Consider the following 17505-nt stretch of genomic DNA (forward strand, 5'->3'; position numbering starts at 1 on the left):
GGTGTCACTGCTCACTAGAGGCAACTACTACTAATATCCGACTTCTCAAGAACCACAGCACTTTCAAGACCAAGGACATGATGACCAAGCCAATCTCAGAATCCCATCTCTGAGAATCAACTTTATAGGACCACTTTTGGTATCAAATATTGGATTAGTCAAAGTGGAAAAAAAAACCTCACTAGCTTTCTCTGTTTTATTTAATTTAATTAATTTATTAAAAAAGTGTTATTGACCTTGCTGTGAGGCATCTGGGATCTTAGTTCCCTGACCAGGGATTGAACATTCTCCTCCTGCATTGGAAGGGGGAGTCTTAACCCCTGAGGCACTAGGGAAGTCCAGCTTCCTCTATTTTAAATTCTCTCTTTTAAAGGGATGGAGGGGTTGGGGGCAGGAGGAGAAGGGGACAACAGAGGATGAGATGGCTGGATGGCATCACTGATTCGATGGACATGAGTTTGGGTAAACTCTGGGAGTTGGTGATAGACAGGGAGGCCTGGTGTGCTGCAATTCATGGGGTCGCAAAGAGTCGGACCTGACTGAGTGACTGAACTGAACTGAAAGGGCAAAAAGGGAATCAAAAGAGGTATCAAATGATAGTAATTATTTGTAAGGCTTTAGAAACACACTTAAGGACGTGGGGCTATTGGAACCCTAGGTTCTTGGAGGAGGGACACTGTGGAACTGGGACTCCGAGATCTGAGACGGAAGCACTACCAGCTGGTGTGGGTGGAGAGGATGTGGTGAGTTTGTATCTGGGAGGGCTGAAAGGAGCTGGGAAATGGGGCCAACTGTTGTTGCTGAGGGGAAAGGCCTTCTCTTGATGCCAACAGGAGACAGCAAAACAGGAAAGAGCAAGTCCTTTTGTCGTCCTCCATCTTTTCAGTCTCTCTTTAGCGCCCTTGATCAGTGGCACTTCAACAGGAATCCAGCTGGGAAAGGAGAAGGGAGTTTGTAGCACTGAAGCCCCACACCAGGCCTTCCCCAGTGGCTCAGTGGTAAAAATCCGCCTGTAATGCAGGAGACTTAGGTTCAATCCCTGGCATGGGAAGAGCCCCTAGAGTAGGAAATAGCAACCAACTCCAGTATGCTTGCCTGGAAAATTCCACGGACAGAAAATCCTGGTGGGCTAGAGTCCAGGAAGTCAGACACTGAGTGACTAAAATAGCAACAAAGCCCCACACCGCAGCAGAGAGTGTAGATAGGTGGGTTTGTTGCTGAGAACAATAGTTTAATAACCTGAACTGGCTCCTGGAGGCCATGGCATCTCTAAGTCCTGATTGAGATGCTGAAGGATAACCCACAACTAAGGGAATTTTACTTAAGACCAGTGCTCCCTTAAAACATTGCCTGGAACCCAAGGAGGAGATAGTAGGAGAGACTCCACACTGTTATTTCCTTCCTCCTCCCCTCAGTGGCTTTCTTCACCTTCCTCCTGCTCCCAACACTGGTGAGAACTCCGCTAAATGAAAGACTGTGAGTACAGTCTGGGGCTGGGGTGTGGTTATTTTCTGCATAAACTGGACCACCGTGCATCCCAATTAGAGCTCTGAAGAGTGCACTGCATGGGAACATTTTTGTGCCTTTAAGTAGCATTAGCAAGCTTGCTTTCTTTTTTTAGCACTTAAACTTCTTTTTCTCATTAGCACAGTCTTCTGGAGGGAGAGGAAGGGGCAGAAGAGCTAATTAGTGAACTTGGGTGACTGCCTCCTACCTCTAACCTTTCCCAAACATCTGCCCCCCTGCTAGAGGAGGCCAGCACCTGCTGCTAGCCCACTTTCTCTTTTGAGAAACTATCAGAAAACATTTGCAAATAACTGATTGCCTTAAAATGGAGGAAAGAAGCACATTTTCCAATTACAGCCTGGTGATTGCTCCGGCTTGTTTAATTAATGGAGTGGGCATCTGTTTGCTCAGGCCCTTTTGAATGTGTTTTCTGAAGTTCCTTAATTAGTTGCAAAAAACTGCAGGTGTACTGGCAGGCAAGAGCGGTGGAGCTGGGATGTCTTCCAGAAGAGAGAATCTTTTTTAATGTAAATATTTAGCTGTATGATGATGAGGTCCCTTTTAAAGTTCTCTTCCTATGTGGTCTGGGTGCGGTGGTGTTGGAAGATATATTCGGGTTCCATTTGGATTGTTGACAAAATAAATTGAAATGGAAGAGACCAATTTTCATTATGACAGACACTTAGATGCAGTTAGGCCATTACCAGGATGACAAGTTATTCTCGTTCTGTCATGGTGAGACTGCCGCCCAGTTTTTCAGGGAAAAATGCTGTTGCCTGAGAGAGGAGAGCTGTTGCATGTTAACTCTGTGCATAGAATTGTGATGTTACATATGGTATATGGAGAGACCCACGGGGGAACGAGAGGGGCTTTTGGCCTCCTGGTAAGTGAAGATCCTCTCGGCAACAGGGATTTATTCCTGAAAGGTTTACCTTCCTCTGACGCTGCTCTCTGCCTTCTATTGTTTGCGAAAATCCAAAGCTGTTGCTTCTTTGTTTTATTTATTTATTTATTTATTTATTTAAATTTTATTTTTACTTTATTTCGGCAGTAATTACCACCTCTGGATCTGAGAGATGATGTTACCCTCTGAAAATGCTGGCAGTTGCATTAGAGAGTCTGTGATGAGGAAATGTGTGGGTATCAGAGGGCACACTCTGATCAGCTGTAACAAGCAAGACCATGGGCCAGATCTGGGCCACTATTTCCTTAAATAAATCTCCACTGGACCATGCCCACTCCTATTAGTTATGTTTACATTAGGTTATGTTTACCACACAGTCAGTGTTGAGTAGTTGTTTTCTTTTTTTTACGAGTTGAGTTGCGTTGACTGTATAGCCTGCACTGCCTAAAATATTTGCCATCTGGCTCTTTATTGAGAACTTTGCTGACCTCTGAACCGTAGTGACTTTGTGATCCTGCAGTGGTCCCCAACCTCTTTGGCACCAGGGACCCGTTTCATGGAAGACAGTCTTTGCACAGACTAGGGGTGGAGTGGGTGGGGGAAGTCTCAGGCAGTGATGTGAGTGATAGGGAGCCGCAGATGACGCTTCCCCACTCGCTTTCTGCTCGCCTTCTGCTGTGCAGCCTGATTCCTAACAGGCCCTGGACTGGCGCTGGCCCAGGAACTGGGGACCTCTGGTCTATCGGATGAAGCCCTGGGAGAGGAACTGTGACTTCTGTGATCTCCTGTCCAGGCCTCTGTTTCTAGAGCTCTGTAATGGGGCTAAACCTTCCTACCCTTTGTGTCTTAACAGTTGAAACATTGCCCAATGAATTTTTAAAGAATATTATTTATTTATTTAGGCTGCACTGGGTTTTAGTTGCAGCATGTGGAATTTTTTGTTGCGGCATGTGAACTAAAATTGTGGCATGTAGGATCTAATTCCCTGACCAGGACTCGAACCTGGGTCCCCTGCATTGGGAGCTTGGAGTCTTAGCCCCTGGACCACCAGGGAGACCCCTGTTGGAGGAATTTTTGTATTTTCTCACTAACAAGCACACACTCAGTAACTGAGAAAAATGCAAGATTTGCTTTGGCTTTCCCTGATGTCCTGCGTCCTGTGAACCAAGAGGAGCACAGATGAGGCACTTGAAACCAAACCTTTCTTGGACCAGCCCCTCCATTCTCCAGTGCTGCTCCTCCCCCACATCTTTTGCAGCGCGTGTGGGACAAAGGTTCTTTCTGTTCTGGAGAGAAGGTGCACACACCTGACTGAATGGGGGCTCACTGCCTCTCTCATGCACACATCTCCCGTTCTCCCTCTACGTCCTTGTTGCTTTATTCCAAGAATCACATGTGGAGGCAGCTCCATGTTGTCAATCTTAATTTCCTAATGTTCGAAACGCCTCACAACATTGCCCTTCAGCTTTCTGGTCCCGGACTAAAAGTTTGAAGGCAGACTGATTTCAGCAAAGTCTCTTGTGAGCGTTTGGGCCCAGCTTGGTGAGCGGAAGTGCTGCCCCTCTTTGACTTAACTCCAGCCACATCCTGGTGCCCACAGAAATAATACAATTGAGCAGCCAAGAAAAGAGAGGCTTGGAGAGGCTGCTATTAACTAGCTAGGTGACCTTCCACAACTCACCTGCCTTCTCTGGATTTCATCTGCCAAATGAAGGGTTTGGGAAAGATGTTTTCTAACATTGCTATCTGTTTAAAAAACTATAGTGGCTAAAACTCTGAGCTCTCAAAACAGGGGGCCTGGGTTCAATTTCTGGTCAGGGAACCAGACCCCACGTGCTGCAGCTAAGAGTGTGCTTTGCTGCAGCTAAAGATTCCATGTGCTGCAACTAGGACTTGGTACAGCCAAATAGATAAATGCATGCATGCATGCCCAGTCACTACAGTTGCCTGCAACTCTTTGCGACCCAAAGGACCATAGCCTACCAGGCTCCTTTGTCCATGAGATTCTCCAGGCAAGAATACTGGAGTGGGTTGCCATGCCCTCCTCCAGAAATAAACATTAAAAAATTCAGTATATGGAATTCCTATTATCTGAGTAACAGAGTGATAATCTCATCCAACATGCTATTTCTCTTCTGATTTCACACACAGGCACTTGTATGTGACAAAGCATGTTGGGATAAACTGGTAAGAAAGGGTGTGTGGTCAGGGTTCTGCTAGACTGACACCAGATGTGCAAACAACAGAGACTGACTCCTACAACCTTAAGGAGAAAAGTGAAACTCTTGGAAGGTAATGAGGAGCTTGGAGGATCCACAGGAAGACTGGAGACCAGAGACAGGGGAAGCTGGGTAACTCAGAACACAGCCAGAGTCATGCCCTGGAGTCAACTGCTTATTCCTCTGGCTTCCCTCATAGCTCAGTTGGTAAAGAATCGGCGTGCAATGCAGGAGACCCTGGTTCAATTCCTGGGTCGGGAAGATCCACTGGAGAAGGGATAGGCTACCCATTCCAGTATTCTTGGGCTTCCCCTGTGGCTCAGCTGGTAAAGAATCCACCTGCAGTGAGGGAGACCTGGGTTCAATCCCTGGGTTGGGAAGATCCCCTGGAGAAGGGAACAGCTACCCACTCCAGTATTCTGTTCTGGAGAATTCCATGGACTGTATATGTGTAGTGGGGTCACAAAGAGTCAGACACTACTGAGCAGCTTTCACTTTTTCACTGACCCTGTCGGGACCTCTGCTGTTCACCTGTGTGGGTCAGAAAGGAGCCTGCTTTGTCACCGCCCTCTCGAGGACCAGCCTGGTGAGCAGCGTGTGGACTAGATTCAGCCCCTGTCGTTGTTATTGTTCAGTCCCTAAGTCTTGTCCAACTCTTTGTGACCCCATGAACTATAGCCTGCCAGGATCCTCTGTCCTTCACTATTTCCCAGAGATTGCTCAAATTCATGTCCATTGAGTCCATGATGCTACCTAACCATCTCATCCTCTGCCATTCCTTTCTCCTGCCCTTACTCTTTCCCAGCATCAGTGTGTGCGTGTAAAGTCGCTTCAGTAGCATCCGACTCTGTGCAACCCTATGGGCTATAGCCTGCCAGACTCCTCTGTCCATGGGACTCTCCAGGCAAGAATACTGGAGTGGGTTGCCATGCCCTTTCTCCAGGGGATCTTCCTGATCCAGGGATCAAACTTGCGACTCTTATGTCTCCTGCATTGGCGGGCAGGTTCTTTACCATTGGCATCTTTTCCAATGAGTCGGCTCTTCTCATCAGGTGGCCAAAGTATTGGAGCTTCAGTATCAGGCCTTCCAATGAGTATTCAGAGTTGAATTCCTTTAGGATTGACTGGTTTGATCTCCTTACAGGCCAGGGGACTCTCAAGAATTTTCTCCAATATCACTTCTTCAGCGCTCAGCCTTCTTTATGGACTAACCCCCACTTCCATATGTGACTACTGGAAAAACTCTAGCTTTGACTATACTAATCTTTGTTGACAAAGTGATGCCCCCTGCTTTTTAATATGCTGTCTAGGTTGGTCATAGCTTTCCTTCCAAGGAGTGGTGTCTTTTAGTTTCATGGCTGCAGTCATCGTTCACAGTGATTTTGGAGCCCAAGAAAGTAAAATCTGTCACTGCTTCTACTTTTCCGCCTTCTATTAATATCTGCCATGGAAGTGATGGGACCAGATGCCATGATCCTGGTTTTTCTAATATTGAATTTCGAGCCAGCTTTTTCACTCTTCTCTTTTACTTTCATCAAAAGGCTCTTTAGTTCTTCTTCGCTTTCTGCCACTAGAGTGGTATCATCTGCATATCTAATGTTGATATTTCTCCTGGGAATTCTGATTCCAGTTTGTGATTCATCCAGCCTGGCATTTTGCATGATGTACTCTGCATATAAGTTAAATAAACAGGATGACAGTATACAGCTTTGTTGTACTCCTTTCCCAGTTTGGAACTAGTCAGTTGTTCCATGTCCAGTTCTAGCTCTTGTTTCTTGACTTGCATGCAGGTTACTCAGGAGACAGGTAAGGTGGTCTGGTATTCCCATCTCTCTCAGAATTTTCCAGTTTGTTGTGATCCACACAACCAGAGGTCTTAATATAGTCAGTAAAGCAAAAGTAGGTGTTTTTCTGGGATTCCCTTGCTTCTTATGATCCAGTGAATGCTGGCAGTTTGATCTCTGGTTCCTTTGCCTTTTCTAAACCTAGCTTGTACATCTGGAAGATCTCAGTTCACATACTGCTGACACGTAACTTGAAGGATTTTGAGAATAAACTTATAAACGTGTGAAATGAGTGCAATTGTACAGTGGTTTGAACATCCTTTGGCATTGTCCTTCATTGGGATTGGAATGAAAACTGACCTTTTCCAGTCTGGTGGCCACTGCTGAGTTTTCCAAATTTGCTGGCATATTGAATGCAGCACTTAAAAGCATCATCTTTTAGGATTTTAAATAGCTCAGGTGGAATTCTATCATCTCTGCTAGCTTTGTTTGTAGTTATGTTTCCTAAGGCCTATTTGACTTCACACTCCAGCATGTCTGGCTCTAGGTGAGTGACCACACCATCATGAATATCTAGGTTATTAAGACATTTTCGTATGGTTCTTCTCTGTATTCTTGCCACCTCTTTTTAATCTCTTCTGCTTCTGTTAGGTTCTTACCATTTCTGTCCTTTATCTTGCCAACCCTTACATGAAATGTTCCCTTGGTATCTCTAGTTTTCTTGAAGAGATCTCTAGTCTTTCTCATTCTATTGCTTTCCTCTATTTCTTTGCTTTGGATTGGACTTAGCCCCGCTATGTGTCCTTAAACAGGCAGGGGCCACCCTAGAACAGGGTGTCAGTGCCAACCCACCCGACCCATTAATATTGGCTTCTCAACTCCACTGCTAATGTCTATGATGATTTCCACTTAGCCTGCATTTTTTGTATGACCACTTTTATTTATTTAAATTGATAACTTTTTTATAAATTAATACTTAAAAATAATGTATTGCTGATATATAATATTATAATTTTCAGGTGTACAGCATGGTGATTCATAATTTTAAAGGTTATATTCCATTTATTTGTTGTTGTTGTTTAGTTGTTAAGTCATGTCTGACTCTTTTGTGACCCCGTGGACTACTGCGCGCAAGACTGCTCTGTCCGTGGGATTTCCCAGGTAAGAACACTGGCGTGCATAGCCATTTCCTTCTCCAGGGGATCTCCCTGACCTGGGGATCAAACCTGCATCTCCTGCTTTGGCAAGTGGATTCTTTACCCCTGAGGCCGCAGGGAAGTCCATTCCATTTATAATTATTGTAAAATATTGGATATATTCCCTGTACTGTACAATATATCCCATAGCTGATTTATTTTATACATAGTAGTTCATACCTCTTAATCTCCTACCCCTGTTTGTTTCTCCACTCTTCCCTCTTCCCACTGGTAGCCTCCAATTTGTTCGCTATATCAGTGAGTCTCTTTTTTGTTATATTCATTAGCTTGTTTTCTATATTAGATTCCACAGGTAAGTGATGTCACACAGTATTTTTCTCTGTCTGCTGTTTCACTATGCATAATGCCCTCTAAGTCCATCCATGTTGTTGCAAATGAAAAAATTTCATTCTTTTTTATGGCTGAGTAGTATTGCATTGTATAAGTATACCACATCTTCTTTATCCATTTGTCTGTTGACAGACACTTAGGGTGCTTCCATAACTTGGCTATTGTAAATAGTGCTACTACAAACACTGGGGTGCATATTTATTTTCAAATTAATGTTTTTGCTTTCTTCTCATATTACTGCTTTTAGATTTAGAGTTCTGGGCAAGAGCTCTGGTTTATTTTGGCTTACTTCGACTAAGCCTGGTCCAGAGCCAAGCTGTGGGGAAGGGGAACCATGGTTACCCTCTGGCTCCCATAATGGGATTTGAGGTCCTGTGGTTTGGGTGCCTCTCAATTTGAGGGGACATTCTCATGCCAGGTAGCCTAACAAACGGAGAAGGCAATGGCACCCCACTTCAGTACTCTTGCCTGGAAAATCCCAGGGACGGAGGAGCCTGGTGGGCCGCTGTCTATGGGGTCGCACAGAGTTGGACACGATTGAGCAACTTCACTTTCACTTTTCACTTTCATGCATTGGAGAAGGAAATGGCAACCCACTCCAGTATTCTTGCCTGGAGAATCCCAGGAACGGGGGAGCCTGGTGGGCTGCCGTCTATGGGGTCGCACAGAGTCGGACACGACTGAAGCGACTTAGCAGCAGCAGCAGCAGCAGCCTAACAAAAAACAACTGCTACCTACAACCTGTGCCAAGTACAGAATGCGGGTTGTTCTCTGAAGAAGCTAGGGGGCGCCATCTGCATCGTGGTCCAAGTGAACGGTTGTGTGTGCACAGCCAATTCCATCCTGCTGTAAGCAAAACCAGTGCACACGCTCACCTTCTCTTTTCAGCATTCTGTGAAGACTGATCCAGCAGCCCCCAGTTCTCTTTGTCTTCAAAGAACATCATGTCAGATTCAGAATTACATGAACATTCTGAATACATCGAACAGGAGCGAAGATTTAATTTCTGCCTCCTTGATGTGATGTGACTTGGTTTGAAAGTATGCAAATTGCCATTCAAATGTTTTCACAAATACAAAATGACAAACGGATCATTTGCCCGTTTTCAGAGAGTTTGCTTCACTTAGGTGATCTCTTTTCGACCTTTACAAAATTCAGTTTCCTCTGTTCAAAGGAATTTACTCTGGAAACACCACAGGGATATTATGAAAGAAGTTAATATTTAAACTAGCTGTAGACATGTTTATATTTAATGTTCACTTTTGAATGCCAAAAGAGGGAGAGAGATTTCTAGTGATTTTGCTCAGCAAATGTGCCTTCAGTAGTTGTTAAGGGTTTGAAAACAGAATTTAAAGGAGGTTGTTTTCTAAATTCCACATCATGTATAAAATATATAACTAATGAGAACCCTCTAGCACAGGGAACTCTACTCAGTGCTCTGTGGCAACCTAGGTGGGAGGGAAATCCACAAGAGATGGGACATGTGTATACATGGAGCTGATTCGCTTTCTGCAGAGCAGAAACTAACACAACATTGTAAAGCAACTATACTCCAATAAAAATTTAAAAAAGGAGAGATTGTTTTCCTCTAACCATCCTACAGAAACCCCATACATGCTTTGCTCTCCTTGGATGATCTGTTTATCTTCATTTTCCTGACTTTAATAACAGAGAATTCTCTTTCCATTATTTTATCTATAAACCTGTATTTTGACATAAAACCAAGAAACATTTCCAATCTTTACATTTTAGTTCTTCACTTCTCAAAGCAAAAAGTAGTTCAATTAAATATCATCAAAGGGCTCCTTTGCGGCAGAGACCTTTGGAAATTGCTCTAACCCTTTAACATTTAGAAAAGCATATTTATAGAAGCAGAATGTCTTTGCAGTATGTGCTTGCTGTTCAGAGAGTGAGAAACTCCCCACATGCTCCTCTGAAGAATGAAGTAATTCTGTTTCAAGTCTGGTCATTAGGAGTAATGGAGGGGTTGCCCAGATGGAGCCTGGAGTGTCATGGGCCCATCAGATCAGATTCATATTAGGTTTTAAATGAGCTACAAGGAGAGTGTCCTCTTCCCCTGGAACATCAGGGTGGAGATTTGGGGAGGAATTTTTGAAATCACAAGAAGAAATTTCCTCCAAGCTAAGGGGTGGAGCGTAGTATGCTCCATCCTCTCATTTATCTATTAAATGATCCATCCATCCAATGATCTTAGTGTGTATTCAGTATATATTTAATGAGCACTTACTGTGTACCAGATGACAGATGTGAATGGTACAGGGAATGGAGAAACATAGAATGCCAGAGAAACAGATTCAGGAACAGAAAGGGATATGGTGGACAAGGGAAGGTGGGAGGGCAGAGTGGTGCTAGGGAAGTAGGTCACTAACAAGAGGAAGTAGGTCAATGCTCTCTAAAATGTGATCTCATTCAGCTCACTCTCTAATTATTATCTGTAAAATATTTATTTATTTATTTGGCTGCTTTGGGTCTTAGTTGCATCATGAGGGATCTTTGTTGTGGCATGCAGACTCCAGAGTACGTGGGCTCAGTAGCTACCCTGTGGCACGCGGGATCTTAGTTCCCTGACCAGGGATTGATCTAGCGTCCCCTGCACTGGAAGACGAATTCTTAACCCCTGAACCACCAGGGAAGTCCCTCTAATTATTTTATGTGGATTTTCTGCTATATAGAATTTCCATGGCCAAATGCATTCTTGGATGAATTCATTTATTCATTTAAAAAATATATATTGATACAGGGACTGTGTCAGGCTTTGGCATACAGTAGTAGATAAAAGACACACTCTCTGGCCTTATGGAATTTATAGTCTAGTGAGAAACAAATATGCCTAAATAAATATCTATTTATAATTATAATATGGATCATAAAGGAAAAGTAAAAGGTACTGAAATAGAAAGCAGTAAGTCAATAATATGGCATCAGGTATGCAGGAAAGTGAAGTGAAGTTGCTCAGTCGTGTCTGACTCTTTGCAACCCCATGGACTGTAGCCTACCAGGCTCCTCTGTCCATGGGATTTTCCAGGCAATAGTACTGGAGTGGATTGCCATTTCCTTCTCCAGGGGATCTTCCTGACCCAGGGACTGAACCTGGGTCTCCCGCCTTGTAGACACACGCTTTACCATCTGAGCCACTAGGGAAGTCCTGGTATGCAGGAAGTGCACATTAAATATATACTGAAAAAATGCTAGAATCATTGGATGGATGGACCAATGGATGCATCATTCAATTAGATAAATGAGAGGATGGACATGGAACTCCCCCACCCCCACCCCTTAGCTTGGAGGAAATTTCTTCTTATGATTTCAAAGGTCCCCCCAAATCTCCACCCTGATGCTCCCCTAATCCAGTGGGAGTGGACAATCTCCTTGTAGTTCATTTAAAACCTAAACATAAAGCTAGTCTAATGGACCATTGAGATTCCAGGCTCCATCTGGGAGACTTTATTGCGATTGGGGGTGACAGAAGGGATTCCGAACAATCAGATGTACCAACAGGGGCTATGTGGAGAAAATAGGCCAAGTGTTTTCCAGGCAGAGGTAACAAATAGCTTGCGTGAAGGTCCTGGGACCAGGATAGAGGGCCTTGTCAGCTGGGCAGGGAGGAGATTGGCTTTTGTTATAACAAGAATGAAGTGATGATGAGGAGTTTAAGATGCGGCTGCCCTGAGGGCACAGCTCCTGGTGGGAACCCTGACATGGAAACATCAAGGATCTTGAATATTTCTGTCCATTTGTGGACAGAACTCTGATGCACTCTATGGTATCCATGCTAGATACATGGTGACAACTTTAACAATTCACGTGTTTTGTGTTCTGCAAATGAAAGTTTTATCACTTTTGAAATAAAATGATGTTGAAAAAGTTGGGATGGAAAAAAACCCATTTGTATTATTACAAGAAATTCCAACATTCAAAAGTCATTTGGTTCGAGAAGTATAATTTCAACCATTTGGAATTGTTGTAAAGATAATTTAAAATTTTCGTTGTTACCTGTTTTTTCATCATTACCTGTTTACTTGTTACACAAGTTTTCTCATGGTGAATAATAAGACTTTGAAGAGATGATTATCAGCTAGTCTTGATCAGGAATTGTGTGTGGCCATTTCAAGCATAAAATATGCAGAAAAGTTATATTCACCAAATTAAGCCCAAGTTTCTTTATTAAAATATTTTAAAAGATTTTAAAGGGAAGATTTATCAAATTTAATAATAAACACGTTCCCTAAATCTTCTCATTTATAATTATATAACATTATACAACATTATGAAAATAAAACAGCCCATTATACAGTGAAGGAAATCAGAAAGAGAAAAACAAATACCACATATTAATGCATATATATAGAATCTACAAAACCAGTGCAGGTGAACCTATTTGCAGGGCAGCAATAGAGACAGCCATAGAGATGCACTTGTTACACACTGGGGGAAGGAGAAAGTGGGACAGATGGGAGAGTAGCGCTGAAACATATACGACTACCGTTCCTATTCCTGGGTTGGGAAGTTACCCTGGAGAAGGGATAGGCTACCCACTCTAGTGTTCTTGGGCTTCCCTGGTGGCTTAGCGTGTAAAGAATCTGCCTGCAATGCGGGAGACCTGAGTTTAATCCCTGGGTTGGGAAGATCCCCTGGAGGAGGGCATGGTAACCCATTCCAGTGTTCTTGCCTGGAGAATTCCCATGGACAGAGGAGCCTGGCGGGCTGCAATCCGTAGGGTCGCAAAGAGTCGGACACGACTGAGCTGCTAAGCACAGCACAGCATGGTAGGAAGCTGCTACATAACACGGGGAGCTCAGCTTGGTGCTCTGGGATGACCCAGAGGATGGGATGGGGGGAAGGGAGGCTCAAGAGGAAGGGGTATGTTTATACTTTTGGCTAATTCATGTTCTACAGCAGAAACCAAAATTATAAAACAATTATCTTCCAATTAAATAATAAATTAAAAAATAAATTGGCAGATTAAAAAAAAAAGAAAAACAAAATGAAGTTTTTTACCAAATTTATATAGATATGCCCAGTTTTCCTTTAGTTTACCTTCAGGTGCCATATGCATATTAACATTTTCCACATGTGACAAGATGTGCAAAAGGCAGGGACATCTGCCACCAAACCAACAGCACCATCCGTCTAACTTTTGTTCTAAACAATTTAAGAAGCAGCTAAGCCATGGCTTGCCAGATATGACCTCACAACTCCTCTCTGAATGTCAACATTCTACTAAGAAGAAAGTTCTCAACCTGTGAGCTTAGATGATGAGTCAGTCATAATGGACTAGGTTATTCTGCAAAACAAACAACTGCCAAATCTCGAGTTTTATGTTTCTACTGTGGCACATGGCACTTGCAGGTTGAGGGCTGGGGGAACTCCGCTCATTGCGGATGGAAGATCTCTGGTCATAATGAGGCCAGAAAGCATGCTCTTAGTGTGTGCCGGGACAGAGGAGAGCCAGGACCCAGTGTGTGCGCAGCCGTGTGGACTCCTATGGTTGGTTTCTCTGAGCGGTCCTGGTGGTGGCTACTGTCAGCTTTGCCTACTCGGCCTGTTCTATCTGCTCGCCACAGTTGTTCAGAGTCTGGTGCAGCAGACCATGGATTTTACTGTCTCTTGTTCGTTGTTCAGTTGCTAAGTCGTGTCCAACTCTTTGTGACTTCCTGGACTGCAGCACATCAGGATTCCTTTTCTTTCACTATCTCCTGGTGTTTGCTCAAACTCATGTGCATTGAGTCGGTGATGCCATTCAACCATCTCATCCTCTTTCGTCCCCTTCTCCTTCTGCCCTCAGTCTTTCCCAGCATCAGGGTCTTTTCCAATGAGTCAGCTCTTCTCATTGGGTGGCCAAAGTATTGGAACTTCAGCTTCAGCATCAGTCCTTCCAATTCAGGATTGATTTCCTTTAAGATTAACTGGTTGGATCTCCTTGCAGTCCAAGGGACTCTCAAGAGTCTTCTCCGGCACCACAGTTCAAAAGTATCAATTCTTCAGCACTCAACCTTCTTTACAGTCCAACTCTCATATCAAAACATGACTACTAGAAAAACCATAGCTTTGACTAAATGGATCTTTGTTGGCAAAGTGATATCTCTGCTTTTTAATATGTTGCCTAGGTTTGTCATAGCCTTTCTTCCAAGGAGCAAGCATCTTTTAATTTCATGGCTGCAATGACCATCTGCAGTGATTTTGGAGCCCAAGAAAATAAAATCTGCCACTATTTCCATTTTTTCCCCCATCTGTTTTCCATGAAGTGATGGGACCAAATGCCTTGATCTTAGTGTTTTGAATGTTTAGTTTTCAGTCAGCTTTTCCACTCTCCTCTTTCACTTTCATCAAGAGGCTCTTTAGTTACTCTTTGCTTTCTGCCATAAGGGTGGTGTTTTCTGCATATATGAGGTTGTTGATATTTCTCCTGGCAATCTTAATTCCAGCTTGTGATTCATCCAGACTGGGATTTCACATGATGTACTCTGCATATAAGTTAAATAAACAGGGTAACAATATACAGCCTTAATGTGCTCCTTTCCCAGTCTGGAACCAGTTTGTTGTTCCATGTCCGGTTCTAACTGTTGCTTCTTGACTTGTATACAGGTTTCTTAGGAGGCAGATAAGGTGGTCTGATATTTCTATCTTTTTAAGAATTTCCCACAGTTTGCTGTGATCCACACAGTCAAAGGCTTTAACATGGTCAATGAAGCAGATGTTTTTCTGGAATAACTTTGCTTTTCCTATGATCCAACAGATGTTGGCAATTTGATATCTGGTTCCTTGCCTTTTCTAAACCCAGCTTGTATATCTTGAAGTTCTTGGTTCACATACTGTTGAAGCCTACCTTGAAGGATTTTGAGCATTACCTTGCTAGCATGTGAAATCAGCTCAATTGTACAGTAGTTTTGAACTTTCTTTGGCATTGTCCTTTCTTATCAAACAAAGATCAAATTCCAAAGATTGAAATGAAAACTTGCCTTTTCCAGTCCTGTGGCCACTGTTTAGTTTTCCTAATTTGCTGGTGTATTGAGTGCAGCACTTTAATAGCATCATCTTTTAGGATTTGAAATAGTTCAGCTGGAATTCCATCACCTCCACTAGTTTAGTTCATAGTAATGCTTCCAAAGGCCCGCTTGACTTCATACTCCAGGATGTCTGGCTCTAGATGAATGACCACAGCATCGTGGTTACCTGGGTCATGAAGACTTTTTGTATAGTTCTGTGTATCTTGCCACCTCTTTTTAATCTCTTCTGCTTCTTTTTTAGGTCCTTGCTGTTTCTGTCCTTTATTGTGCCCTCTTTATATGAAATGTTCTCTTGATATCTTCAATTTTCTTGAAGAGATCTCTAGTCCTTTCTCTAGGGTACTTTAAGGGATGATGTGTCCCTCTCAATTGCCCATGGAAAGACTCCTTACAATGGGGTCTGTAACTGGGGCCTCGAGTCTTTAAGCTGGAAAGTGGGCTCTAGACTTTGAGATCACGGAAGGGGTTGGTGAGTGGCCACACTGTCGTCTTCTCAGCCTAGGCAGAAAGGGTAGAATTGGAGGTGGGAGTGTCCCTCTTTGTCCATCGGAACCTGCCTTGGGGCTTCACACCCTGGGTCGAAACACTCCCTATCATTCAATCTCCCTTTTGCACATACAAAAGCAGCTCCAACCTACAGGAGATCTTAATCCTTTGCTTCTCACAGAGATTCTCCTGCTCAGCTTGGACCTCAGTCTGAAACGTGCATTCAGCTCTCCGCCTGCTCCAGGCAGGCTGGCTGTTCTACTTCCTACCAGTAGGGGCCGCCATTTCCCTTTTGTATTTCTTTGGCAACTAAAGCTGGTACCTTCACAGACCTAACTATATTTTTTCTTTTTTATTTATGGCATTAATCCCGAGGTTAGGGTCGACCTGTGGTGAGCAATAATATGTTTAACCTTTGCCTTCATGCGCTAAGATGTAATTGATCATTTGTGGTCTCCTTTCCAGGAACTGGGAGTCTCCGTTCGTTTAAGATGAATGAAGATGGGGGACCCTCGTTTCTAGTGACGTGTTGAAGAGAGCAAAGCGTAGATATGACTTCTTTTATGAACTCCACCATCTCTTTCATCTTTTATTTAAAAGAAAAAAAAGTATTTTTCACTAAGTGATTTGTTGCTTATCATTTTACAACCATAGTTGGATCCTGGTAAGAATAATTTCCCTAGAATGCATATTAGCTTTGGTCAATAACTGGTAATTAAACTGGTAAATAAACTTGAAGCAAGTTTACATTGGACATAAAATAAGTATGAAAACATTGAATTCTAAACCAAATGGTAGCACAGAATTGCAGGTTCTGCACAGCGCAGACTGTGTTGTTTCTCTGATTCTAATCTTTTTGCTGTATGTCTGGGTTGTACAACAATATCTAATGTGTTTTAAGGCAAGTCTATAGAACCGTTTCTGGTGAGTTCACAATCACTGTGACTGTTGATTGAAGGCCCGCTGTGTGTCAGGCACACTAGTTAGGGATCACGAGAGGAGTAGGTATCACGAGATTTGATTCAGCTGCCTGGAGAGTAGGTATTCCTAGGCTTGATAGACAAAGAAAGTGAGACAAGGAGATAGTAAGCAGGAAATGAGACGATGACAAAACTAATAAGGGGGTAGAATCAGGATTAAAACCCAGGTCTCGGGCTCACAAGGCCCCTGATCTTGCCATGATACCACTTTGGGCTCTGAATACTTGCATAAATGTCTTGACTTTCTGTCCTTAAAAAAAATTTTTTTTTTTCTTCGTTTCCAGTTTGAGGCTCTAGACATATGAACTTTTCAATTCCCTGAGGTGTGTCTGGACTTTAATTTGGCCTGAGACTTAAGGAACATCCCTGGAGTAGTCCAGTTAGTAGCTTTCTCCTCATAAGAAGGAAACAATACTTGCTGGTATATTTTTAATCTTCTAAGTGGATGCAGCAGCCAGATGAATTCTGCAGGGATTTGATTTCTTCTGTCCATGGGGCATTCTCCCTCATCTTTGAACAATAAAACTGCTTGTTGAAAAACAACATGAGTCTAGCAGGTAAGTAGAGATCCCCAAGTAAGGACGTTTATCCCCTGGATGGCCAGCCTGCATAGGCTAGTGATGGGTCCTCTGTTAGTGTCCTTGATTGGACTGACCACCCAGATTCTGAAGCCTCTGTGGGCAGGTTCTATAGATTTAATGACTGCATGGGGCTTCCCTGGTGGCTCAGACAGTAAAGACTCTGCCTGCGAGCACTGTTTACAAGAGCTAGGACATGGAAGCAACCTAGATGTCCATCAGCAAATGAATGGATAGGAAAGCTGTGGTACATATACACAATGGAATATTACTCTCCTATTAAAAAGAATGCATTTGAATCAGTTATTTTACAGAGTGAAGTAAGCCAGAAAGAAAAACACCAATACAGTATATTAACGCTTATATATGGAATTTTGAAAGATGGTAAAATGACCCTATATGCGAGACAGCAAAAGAGACTCATATAAAGAACAGACTTTTGGACTCTGGGAGAAGGCGAGGGTGGGATGATT

The sequence above is a fragment of the Budorcas taxicolor genome, chromosome 18, assembly GCF_023091745.1.
Source record: "Budorcas taxicolor isolate Tak-1 chromosome 18, Takin1.1, whole genome shotgun sequence".
NCBI classification, from domain to species: domain Eukaryota; kingdom Metazoa; phylum Chordata; class Mammalia; order Artiodactyla; family Bovidae; genus Budorcas; species Budorcas taxicolor.